The sequence below is a fragment of the Stegostoma tigrinum genome, chromosome 1 (genome assembly GCF_030684315.1).
Source record: "Stegostoma tigrinum isolate sSteTig4 chromosome 1, sSteTig4.hap1, whole genome shotgun sequence".
NCBI lineage: Eukaryota > Metazoa > Chordata > Chondrichthyes > Orectolobiformes > Stegostomatidae > Stegostoma > Stegostoma tigrinum.
The window spans coordinates 57,881,503-57,894,025 of NC_081354.1; the positions used below are offsets into that span (position 1 = coordinate 57,881,503).

Sequence of the window (12,523 nt, forward strand, 5' to 3'; positions counted from 1 at the left end):
GTTTTCTTTGCTAACAATTTGTATTTTTTAGATAGGCCTGACCAACAATGCATTAAGGTGTAAATTCATTATGCATTCTGTAGTGCTAACTCAGAACAATCTTTAAGCTGCTTAAAAGAAAGCCAAAAACTACAGAGACCTCTTTGTGACAAGTGCACGAAATCTGTTTAGCAAGCATCCATTAGCCATTCTTTTTGGGATTTTCTCAGTTATAATTCCTTTGCTACTATTTATTTTATTCTGTGTAGTTAAAAATAAATATTTTTGGCAAGGTGCAAAAACTTAAAATGAGTGTGCTCCCTTGATTTATTGTCAGCAATTTGTTGATCTTTGCCTGACACCATTGATCAAAATGACAGCACGAAATGGAATTAACCGTGATTACAAACAGGCTTTGAAATAAACTGTCACATGTACCTGCATAGACAAGCTCAATCATGGGGCACTACTGCAGCCTGGCACTATTATGGATATTGTGCTCACATTTGATTTGCGTTAACTCTCCTTTGCTGTGCATGTTGCATTTTAAGCAGTGTACGTAATTTTACATTTCGAAAAAGATCAAAAAATATAATTGGCCATGGATAAATAAAATAAATTGCATGATACTAGCAAACCAATTATTCTATAACGAGAAGTTAGAAAACTTGAACTTAATCCCATGTCCATGTTAAAGTCAAATGTGATCACCAAGTTTTATGTTCCACAGGCAGAAAATACAACATTTTCCTTTCTCTTTCTCTAATGCTCTATTTTTCTTAGACCTGACTTGGAGTGGTAGATTGATGATTTGGAGGCATAACCTCCTGTTTGTACGATTTATTGTTTTCAGTCAATTTAACATGAAGAAATTATGGAAAGGTAGTCTTTTGGGCAGCATCTGTTTGAGGAATGGTGGTTAACTTTGCATTTCGACTTCTGCATGAAATTCCAGAAATTATTGCCTAGGAGAAAAAAATACTGGTATAGTGTTTCTCTGCCACTATATCTGCAGACTTGTGGGATTGTTACAAAATTCAGATGTACAGCTGCAGCAGCTTGGTGTTTCTGGTAGGGAGGCCTGTCTTAATGGTTGTGTAATTCTTGTTGCAGTGTTAGGAGTTGGACTTTGGCTTGGTGTAGAGTATTAGCGTCAAATCCAATGTTTTGCATGACTGCACTAGACAAGCCAGGGGGAGAACATGGGTTTGTTACGGAATCTGCAGAGCCATTAGAAAGTGAATCACAGAGATCTTGGAATTATAACAGTTGTTTGCTAGGGCACAAGCAACTTGACATGTTAATATAAAATGTTATTTGGAATTTCAGCAAAGGCATTAGTGTTTTTGTTTAATTAAATTTAATTAAAATGTGTATTTGAAAGTATGGAGAAAGGAGCATCAGACCAGTGTGTTAAGTATTAATACCCCATTATCGTGGTGGCATTTTAGGATCTTCCATTTAGATAATAAGGTTGACTTATAAGCTTTTGGTCCTTTTTCTGTACTCCTAAAGGCTGCTGTTATGAGATTTTGCCTCAGTGAAGCTTAGTCTATAGCTTGACCAACTTGCTGTTCTTTCTTTCCTACTAATGAGTGCTGAGAGACAATTTTAGCACTTGTGCATAGTTACCAAACCTGAACCTATCTTCCCGTGATGTGCAAACACATGCAATCTGTTGTGGGGATAACATCACATTGTGTACTGAAACGATTGTTCATTTTCTTGTCTCATGGCCAATCCTCACCCTTAAATTGCTGCTTTGGCAAAGATCAATTAGCCCAGAGCTTTTTAAATTCGAACAATGTCTGTGCCCTCTTGCACTAAGCGGAGAAATTAACTGATGCATTCCCTTTTCTCAGGCATCTAGCCCAGTGCTTCCCAAACTTTTTCTCACTGTAACTCCATATTAAGATTCTAAAATTGCTTCAACTCTTTCAAAAGAACTGAGAATTTAGGGGTTAGGGAATAACACAGGTGAGAAAGCATACAGGGCAAAACTCTATACCTTGGGACTCCCTTCCTCAAAATTACACCTGTGACCCCTCTCCTGATCCGTGTGCTGGGAAGCCTTGCTCTAGCAGATGCCGATGGACCATACATGTTCACTTTGTGGTGGAAATGAGTACCTGTCATGATTGATCAGGTTGCTCCTTGCGTGCCTGCATTGGTAGTATGTAAAACAATGACCAAAAGTCATTTAAATAAGAATTCCTTGCTTGTTCTGAGGACTTTGTGATATTGGTCTGTTCCAGTGCCTGACTTGCAACATGAAAATACGTTGGGTATCTTGTACTGACTGGTGGGAAGGACCTTCCAACAAGATTGTTGATAGAAGTGTTACAGTGCTGGGTCAGCCGCTAGTTTGTTCCCTCAGGCCACTCCTCTAACTTCTGAACATTTGTCAGCGTATGACATGAATCTCGAAATGTAAACTTCTTCTCTGAAGTCTGTAATGGGCTGTTGTGGAATTGTTTATGGTGTCCTTCAAAGTAGAGTTACAAGTCTGTATGTTTTGAAAGATTAGGGAGTTAACTGTTATGTTTAGCTGGTACAAAGCAGGAGTTTGAGGGCTTGAGGCAGATCAACATGATCTTGCTGAGTCTGGGCCAGACTGAGGGGCTGCAGTGTCTACTCATGCATCTGTTTATTGTGTGGTAATCTAGTATAGCTGCCTTTGAAGTTAGAGAATCAAGAAGACAGTAAAATAGGTTGTTTGTCCTGAGGCTGGATTTTAAGGCGTATTTAAGGCATATTTCAGGCACAGGGAGTGGAGTCCATGTATAATACGAGTAACACCAAGTTTACACCTTTCTAACCATGCCAGAGCTATCCCCAGAATGCAATGGTGGGGGGGGGGGCATGCGGATGCCAATGTCAGTAATATTCTTGGCATATTTAAATAAATAATTAAAGATCAGTTTAGCTTGTTACCAAGCCAAGTTATATACTCCCTATGAGCATAATATAGTTATTGTGTGCCGGGGTAGCTAGGCCTTTTATTTAAGGGAGGCCATTTAAAAGGCAGGAATGAAGTTGTGCCCATCATTTTAAGGGTGGCCAATATACATTGGGTGTATCCCGCATCCTCCAAGATATCAATTGTCCCTTTGTTCCCTCTGCTTTCCCTCCAAAACCAGACTCCTCACCCCCACCCCATTCCCTGTGCTCTCTGATCTCTTTGCTACCTTAAATGTCTGGGACGTGCCTGTCTCCAGCAGCCCTCCAGCTGCTTCTTGCTTCCTTTGCATTCTCAGCAGCATGTGCTACTGAGAACTGGTACTGCTGGGACTCCTAGATTGATTGGCAGCTTTTAAGGGTGGAACCTGCTCCATTAAGAGAAGAAACTCCATTGTGAGCTGGTTTAGTCAACCCCAGCATTGATGGTTGCAGGGTAGGGTTCTTCCGGGCACATCAGTTGGTGGCCTATTTTCCTTCCTTTGTAAGCAAGTAGCCCACTTGACCTGTAAAATCCAGTCCTGGAAGAGAGAGGATGAGGTGTTTACTTAGCAGACAAATATATTGACAGTTAATTTTCAGAGTACTTTTCCAAACACATCATCTTAGAGTAACAACATCTCAAGCACCTTAATTTTACACCTAATTTTTTTCCTTAGTGGTAATCCAAGCTCTGAACCTGGGAAAATATTGTCAACTGTGGCAGTCGGCTTTTATATAGCAAGCTGCATTAATTGATATGAGCAACATTGCACAATTTAGATTCCACTGTAAGAACAGGAGTTCACAAGAGATTCTCTGTGTCAGGAGGAGCATTAATTTTGTTAACAGGGCATGAGAGCAATTGCTTTCCCCTTGTGGTGAACTCCCCCAGTATGTAAGGCATTACTAAACTGCCCCCACATCACCATGAATCTTCCCTATCAGCAGCTTGTCACTCCTGCAATAATGCCAAGCTTGCTCATGACCAAAGACTGCATTCCATGCAGAGATCTGTGCCCTGTTTCTGAGTAGCAGTTATCATGTACTCTTTCAACGCCAGTCTTGTCTCCTCTTCATTCTAATCAGGTCTACAGTTTACAGGGTGACTTCTGGCATCAGGAGCTATCCTCTTCAGACATGACTCATAACTCCTGTCAAAAACCAAGGCACAAAATTGAAGAACTGGCTCTCAACAAGATTGTTGCCACCAGAAAAATCATTGAACAGTCAGTTAGCACACTCAAATAATGGTTCTGTTGCCTGGAGAATTTTTGGAGGGATTTTACAGTACAACCTGATTGGAGCTACATGTTTGTAATTATCTACAGTAGATTTCATTTTTGCAATTATGATGTACCATAACATAGTACAGTTGGACAGTAGGAGGAGAAGGAAGACCACTAATACAATTGATTAACTGTGGTCTTGGCTGCCAGAGCACCCAAGAGCAACTCGTCCAAGATGACTTAACTAAACCATCCCACTCATTGTCAATGACCAATAATACTGCCATCCTCCTGGATGATTCTCTGGGTGACCTTAAGGCCATCAAGCTCCCAGCCTGTGGAGGGAGACCCCGCAAAGGATAGTGGTCCCGGGTCCTTTGGGAAGGCATGGGATTTGGAGGGCAGCCTGAGGCTTGTTGACGATAAAAGTGCAAGTGAGCAGGTGGTGGCCTAGTTTCCCCCGGTCCCTCGTGTGCCCTGAACCTGTGAAGGACAAGGAAAATATGAGAATGTTTGAGGTGGAGAGGGGCATCAGGACGGTGGAGAGACAGAGATGTCCCTTGTTCCCCCATCCTCCTAGAAAAACGCACCACCCCTCAGGTTAGAGGGGCAGGGAGAATCCAGTACGAACAACACCTTCCCTTGAGATGAGGGAGTAGTATCTCCTGGAAACCCCTCTCCCTTCTTGCTAGGGGGACATGAAGGCACTGTCGTAGTTCACCACGAATGCACCACGCACCTCAGAAACAGAAGTGTGTGTGGCCATGAGGTCTTGCCCATGCCAGAAGAACTAGAAAACCTCGAGGTGCTGCCTATGCTGGTTGGGGACTGCGGTGGGGATAGTTATCAAGAGGGCACCCTGGAAGGCAGCGATGAAGGAGCAGGCCTCTATGCCAGGTGCCTGTGCCCTTACTGGGGATCTTTTCCTAGATATGGAGGTGATATGGGGCTGGGAGTGGAGGAGGTTTCTGAACTGCTGCCATCCAGTGGGTCTAGAATTTCAGTCAATGTTTTAGTTGCATCTGGCCTAAATTGAGACTTGGAGGTCCCTGCAAAGGATCCTTCTGATGTTGACCATGGGCTGAGGTTGAGACAAGGGTGTGTCAGACTGGTGACCCCGGACCAGTCCCTGAACTGGATGCAGGGGCGGTGCCAGGTCTTGGAGGCAACAATCTGGATGAGGACTTGGTGTTGGGTGTGTGCACTTCTGAGTCAGATGAGGTTAGAGAGTGATATGGTGCTTGCAGACAAGTTCCCCCTTGTTCCCATTGGGAAACAGCAGGAATTTTTGCACAGGGTGCTTGGTCACTGAGACAGAGTGCAGTTGGCTATGGACCGGTGGAATCCTCTACTGCTATTGGTTTTGTCTGCCCAGCCTCCATTGGCAGGCATGGGAATGGACAAGAACATGAAGCGACTGCGCCAGGGATTCCTTTGCAGCACCCTTGGGGAGTGGAAGGGAGAAAGAGTCCCTCTACCCGCTCAGTAAGTTAGGTTTCATTGTTTTAACGGGTGGTGAAGCCACATACTGCAGCCATGACGACATCCATAGCTAGCTTCAACGTCAATGTTTGCAAGAAGGCCAAGCACAGATTTCGCATCCTCTTGCTCCTCAGGCAACAAAAGTATGCGGTGAGCCTCCTGCAAGAAACTCAAACCATTTCAGGGGAGGAAGCTACGTGGCTTCTGGAATGGTGGGGAGGTTATCCGCGAGTCACCTGGAGTGGTGGGGAGGTTCTTCGTGAGTCACCTGGCCTCCAATTCTGCTAGGGTGGCTATCTTGTTGGCGCCCTTTCTTCAGCCAGAGATCTTGAGCATTAAGGAGCATGTGCCAGGACATCTCCTCCAACTCATGATTCATTTTGGAGGCATAGTGCTTTGAGGTTTTGTGAACATATACACACCTTGGATGGGACCTGAGCAGGTATGCTTCCTCCAGGAAGCGCCTACTCTTCTTAGCTCCATCAGCAAGGGTGAGCTCATCCTTCTCGCGGGAGAACTCAATTGTACCTTCAAGAGGTGGGATAATGACGATACCCACAAGAGATCCATCTCGCTGGGGAAGTTGAGGGACTTGGTTAACACCTTTTGACTTGGTAGATGTCTGGTGAAATCTCCACCCCAATTCCATTGCCTTCAGCTTAGCAAAGCCTGGGATCTGAGTGTCCAGAATTGGCCACCTCTACATTACATTTCCAGAGCTTATGACTCCTGTATTCTGAAGGCCTCCATTTGGGAGGTGCTGTTGTCTGATCACAACCTGGCCTGGGTGGAACTCACTGCACGTAGCACCAGAGCGAGGTTGGCGTACTAGCACTTTAACAACCTGCTGCTGGAGGGTGCGCGGTTCCGGGGCTCATTTCGTCACTTCTAGACCAGCTGGAGAAGGAAGCAGATTTTGGGGCTTCCTCTTCTTGAGGCTGTGGTGGGATGTGGGCAAGACTCACATCTGTGTCTTCTATCAGCAGTATGCATGATAGTAGATGAAGAGGCAGAAATCCAGAATCGAGGGATTGGAGTTGTTTAACCTGGAGTCACGTCTCTATCAGCCTGATGTGGTCCTGGCCCTGTAGGGAGGTTTTACGAAGAGAAGAACACTGCGCTCCGAGACCTGCATCTTGTTGGGTCCTGGGGTGCGTAAGTGAGATTGTGGGTCCAGTTGCTTCGCGATCTCGACCATGGCTCCCCTTCTACACACTGGAAAAAAGGCATGAGGCCCACCAGTAATTCCTTGTGCTGTCTGCCGATGACAGATCCCTCGTCTCTGATCCAGGGGGTGTCAGGGCCGGTGTGATGGGCTATTGTGGGGCTCTCCTCTCCGGGTCTGCAAGGTTTTGTGGATGGACCTGCTGCAGGTCAGTCCTGAGGGTACCAAAAGACTTGACACTCCTCTGAGCTAACCAGTGCCCTTGACCATCTGTCCAGGGGCACAACCCTGGGACTCGATGGGCAGACCATGGAGTTCTTCAGGGCATTGTGGGAATTCCTGGGGGGTGACTATGCATGGGTCCTGGAGGAATGTTTCACGACCAGAGGGATGCCTTCTTTCTTTGCACAGGACTGTCATCACTCCGTGTTGCCCAAGAAAGGTAATCCAGTATTCCCAGAAGGCTGGCCATTCTAGTGCCTTTCTCTCCCCTGATCAGGGAAAGGTGTTTGACAGAGTGGCTCATGAGTATCTGTGAGCATTCGGGTTTGGGACATACTTTGTTGCCTGGATCCAACTTCTCTACATTGTTGGGAGTGCCTAGTGAAGGTTAACGGGTCCCTGATGGTGCCCCTGTACTTTGGGAGAGGAGTTCGTCAAAACAGCCCCCATACCAGCCAGCTTTATTTTGTCTGCGTGGAGCCATTCCTGCCCCTCTTGTATAAATAGCTTTTAGGTTTCGCGCTGCGCGGGCAGGTGGTTCTTTCAGTGTAGACCGATGAACGCACAGAGCACGTCATAGACCCAGCATGCCTGCGGAGGATGGGTGAGTGCCAGGAAGTCTACTCTGCATCATCCTCTGCAGGATCAATTTGAGCAAGTGTTTGGGACTTCTCGTCGGTCTGTGGCAGATGGACCCCCTGTCGGAGGAGCTCTCTTCCTTCACATGGAGAAACACTCACCTTGTCAACTAGGAGTCCATCTTTGTCCTGCTGAGGAATCCTGAGGCCAATTGGTGTGAATTGGAGACTAAAAGTGACCACTCGCCTAGCACACTGGACAGGATTGCTCCAAGAGTTGCCCTAAAGGGCGCAAGTGCTGGTCATAAACCATGTGGCCGGCATGTTGTGGTACCAGCTGGTTACTTTGGTTCCCCCCCCCCCCCAGCTTTGTCACTGCCATCCAGAAAACGCTTGTCAAGTTTTTCTTTGACAAGAGGCAACACTGGGTCACTGCAGCATTTCTGAGTATTCCGCTTGAGGAAGGTGGTCAGGCCCTGGTGTGCCTTTGCACCCAGAGAATGACTTTCGCCTTCAGACCAGGCGGTGATAGCTTTTTAAGTTGAGCCTCTTCTGAGGTGGTGCGCCCTGATGGCATCTTTCTTCCGTCAGGGGCACAGCTTCGGTTACGACATGCAGTTCCTGTTTTTGTGGAGTGGTCCCGGCCTCGGGTCCTCTTTCAGGAATTACTTGTTCTTCTATTTGGACCTGATCACAGCCTGGGACACAGACAGCTCACCCCGGAGCTCTCCCCCAATGGGAGTGGTCGTTTTCATCAGGGAGCCACTGCTTAAACCTCAAGGGTGGCTTGCAAAGGCCGAGGGAGGAGACATCCCAGGGGACAGGGCTGACTGGAGTCAGGGACGCTCTCTGGATAGCAGAGGAGTGAGCTGGTTCACACCAGCACAGTTGACTGTGAGCGTGTTGGTTCACCTCCGGTTCAAGACCCTGAGCCATCCGGAACCTGATAGTTGAAACCTCGCACACACTCAAGGCAGCTCAGTGGGCTCCCAGACAAATTGATCATCCAGAGCTTGACATTGGTCCCTCCCCGTGATGTGGTGCTCCACAATCTGAATTGTCTCATGGATATCTTCCAGGTGCCCTTTCTAATGGCATGGAGGTATTATTTGTATGGATTGATACCGCACACTCCACTCTGCTGTGCCTTCACCCACCACCCAGACATGCGTAATGTTTCACCCTCCAGTGGTGGAGATCTCCTGTGGAGGGGATCTACGAAGGTGTCCTCCCCTCTTACATTGGGGATCTAGTTTGGAGAGAGCTGCATGCGGTGTTCCCGTGCAACTGACAACTGAGCAACTTTACTGGGTGTCAGCTCAGATGCACGTCCTGTGGCCTAGAGGAGACTGTCTTCCAGTTATGTGTTGAGTGTGCTCATCTGCAACCCTTTTTTTAGTTTCTTGAAGGGGCTGCTGTTAAAAGTTTGGTTGCCCTTCAGCCCCACACTCCTGACCTACGGGCATCCAGTGCAGGGAGAGGCAGACAACCCACAAGCCTTCTCATGGCTTTGCTCCTGGGCCGGGCCAAGATGGCCATCAACAGGTCCAGGCAGTGGGTTGAAGAGGCACTCTTTGTTCCTGTCTACCCCTCTTACGCGGTTACATCCATGCTTGGTTGCTCCTGGAGAAAGAGCACATGATGCCCACCAGCATAGTCAAGGCCTTTCGAGACCAATGGGCGCTGCGGGGGCTGGTGTACATTATCAGCCTGGATAATGATATTGATTTACTAAATTACCTCTAGTGTAAGTTTCCACTTTGCCTTTCGAGTTTGTGTTTATTTTCAGTTTGGCTCCTTGGGAAGAAGGCTGTTTTTATTTTCCCTTTGTTCCGATTTTGGACACCTTGGAAGAGCTAAAGGGCCTTCTGTTTTAGCCCCATACTGTCCCTTTGACAGATACACCCGAAGGGGATTGGTGTGAGGGGAGATTTAGATCCACCTGAAGTGAGCAGGGGAACTTCCTCTGGATCTTAAACCATTGTTGTTCCTGTCCCAGGAGTGTTCGATGGGGATGGAGTGAAGAGGATTCATTTATTTAGTTGGTAATTTGTTTCTCTTGATTATTTGTTTTGCATACTTTGCTTTTACTTGAGTTTATTTTGATTTTGGCCCTCTTAGGCCCCTGCCCAAAAGAGATTGGTGGGGCAGTGTCGGGAGGGAGGGGTCTTTGTTTTTTATCCTGTTTATACCTTCTATTTAAAAGAATGGAGGGTTGCTTTTCAGTCTAGAGGCCTGTGACCAGTGTTGTACCACAATGATGTTTTTTGTCAGTTATATAAATGATTTGGATGTGAACATAGAACATACAATTGGCACCTTTTCACATGACACCGAAATTGATGTTGAAGAAGGCTACCTCAGAGTACAGCAGGGCCTTGATCCAATGGGCCAATTGGCTGAAGAGTGGCAGGTAGAGTTTTGTTTTGATAAATGTGAGGTGCTGCATTTTGGAAAGATAAATCAAGGCAGGACTTATACACTGAATGGTAAGGTTCTTGGGGTAAGACAGCAGGCTGGGCAGCATCAGAGGAACAGGAAAGTTGATGTTTGGGGTCAGGACCCTTCTTCAGAAAACGGGTCCCGACCTGAAACGTCAACTTTCCTGCTCCTCTGATGCTGCCTAGCCTGCTGTGTTCCTCAGGCCAGGCAGCTGTGTTGTCTCTGACTCCAGCATCGACAGTTCTTGCTATCTCTGAAAAGGTTCTGGCGGTGTTGTTGAGCAAAGAGACCTTGGAATGCAGGTTCACAGTTCCTTGAAAGTGTAATTGCGGTTAGACAGGTTAGTAAAGAAGGCATTTGAAATGCTTTCCTTTATTGATCGAGTGTAGGTGTTTGGAGGTCATGTTGATCAAGGACGTTGGTTAGGCCTCTGTTGGAATACTGTGTGCAATTCTGGACTCCCTGCTATAGGAAGAATATTGTGAAACTTGAAAGGGTTCAAAAAGATTTGCAAAGATGTTGCCAGGGTTGGAGGGTATGAGCCACTGGGAGAGGCTGAATAGATTGTCACTATTTTCCCTGGACCATTGGAGGCTGAGGGATGACCTTATACAAGTTAATGAAATTGTGGAGGGCATGGATAGGGTAAATAGTCAAGGCCTGTTCCCTGGTGTAGCAGAATCCAAGATTAGAGCCACAGGGAAAACATTTAAAAGGGACCCAAGGTTCAAATTTTTCATGCAGAGGGTGGTGTGCCTATGGAATGAGCTGCTAGAAGAAGTGGTGGAGGCTGGTACAATTACAACATTTGAAAGGCATCTGGATGAGTATACAAATAGGAAGGATTTAGAGGGATAAGGGTCAAATGCTAGCAACTTGGACTAGATTAATTTTTGATATCTGGCCGGCATGGACTAGTTTGACCCAAGGCTGTATTTCTGTGCTGTACATCTCTATGACTCGCTGTGAGTTCAAATCCTGTCATGATAGATGCTGAAATTTGAGTTCAGTAAATATCTGGAATTAAAAGCTATTGTAATAATAACCAATGCTGTTAAGAAATAGGTTGGATGTAAGGTTTAAAAAAAAGCTCACTAACGCCCTTGAGACAAGGGAAAGGAACTCTTTTGTCCTTAGGTAACAAAGTGTAGAGCTGGATGAACACAGCAGGCCCAGCAGCATCTTAGGAGCGCAAAAGCTGACATTTCGGGCCTAGACCCTTCATCAGGAATGGGGGAGGGGGAGAGGATTCTGAAATAAATAGGGAGGGGGGCAAGGCGGATCTAAGATGGATAGAGGAGAAGATAGGTAGAGAGGAGACAGACAAGTTAAAGAGGTGGGGGCCTCTTTAACTTGTCTGTCTCCTCTCCACCTATCTTCTCGTCTATCCATCTTCAATCCGCCTCTCCCCCTCCCCCATCCCTGATGAAGGGTCTAGGCCCGAAATGTCAGCTTTTGTGCTCCTAAGATGCTGCTTGGCCTGCCATGCTTATCCAGCTGTACACTTTTTGTTGTCTCGGATTCTCCAGCATCTGTAGTTCCCATTATCTCTGATACTCCTTTTTGTTCTTTCCTGGTTTAACCTACATGTGACTCCACATCTACAGAATTGTGGTTGACTCTTAGCTGCTCACCAGACATGCTAGCTTGGTGTTAAGTAACTCCACCTTGGAGTTCTCAGCATTGACTCTGAACCCCACATCGTCTCAAGGCAAGAGTTCAAATATAGACAAGGAAACTGCCTACTGATTACCAGGCCCAGTTCCCCAACTTCAGCTGATGAAGTCATATGTTACATCCCTCCATGTTAAGCTACACTTGGAGGAAGAACAGAGGGTGGCTAGAGCAGAGAATGTATACCAGGTGGGAGACTTCAACATCCATCACCAAGATTAGCTTACAGCACTTACAAACTGAACTGACTGAGTCGTAAAAGACACAGCTGCTAGGCTGTGTCTGTCGGATGTAATGAGGCAACCAACAAGAGGGAAGAATCTACTTGAATAAATCCTCACTAATTTTCCTTTCTGTGATGTATCCATGCAAGATTATGTCGGTAGGAGAAATCGCCACACGGTTATTGTGGCATCAAAGTCTGATTTTCGCCTTGAGCATATCATCGGTCATGTTGTGTGGTGCTACTGCTGTGCTAAATTGGACAAACTTTGGACAAAAAATCTAACAACTCAAAACTGGACGTCCATGAGGTGCTGATGACCATCAGCATGTGCAGAACTAAGTTTAACCACCATTTTCACAACAGGCATGGAGAGAACAACGAAACAGGTTTTTTTTAGTGTGCTGCTGGTTATGGGCTAAACTTTAGCTAAAAGAGTATGCCTTTTTATTTGTAATCGGACATTAAACATCTACCTGAGATGGCTGAAGGCTGGCTTCCAATCCAAAAGACAGGATCTTGGCAGCACAGCATTTCCTCAGTACTGCCTTGAAATGTCAGCTCAGTTGCAGTTAAGTCTCTAGAGTGGAAT

At 46.2% G+C, this 12,523-nt stretch overlaps 1 protein-coding gene across 5 annotated transcripts in view; it reads left to right on the top strand.

Moving 5' to 3' along the window:
- Positions 1 to 12,523, top strand: part of tll1 (tolloid-like 1) — a 351,886-nt gene that overhangs the window by 165,873 nt on the left and 173,490 nt on the right. The window lies entirely within an intron of this gene.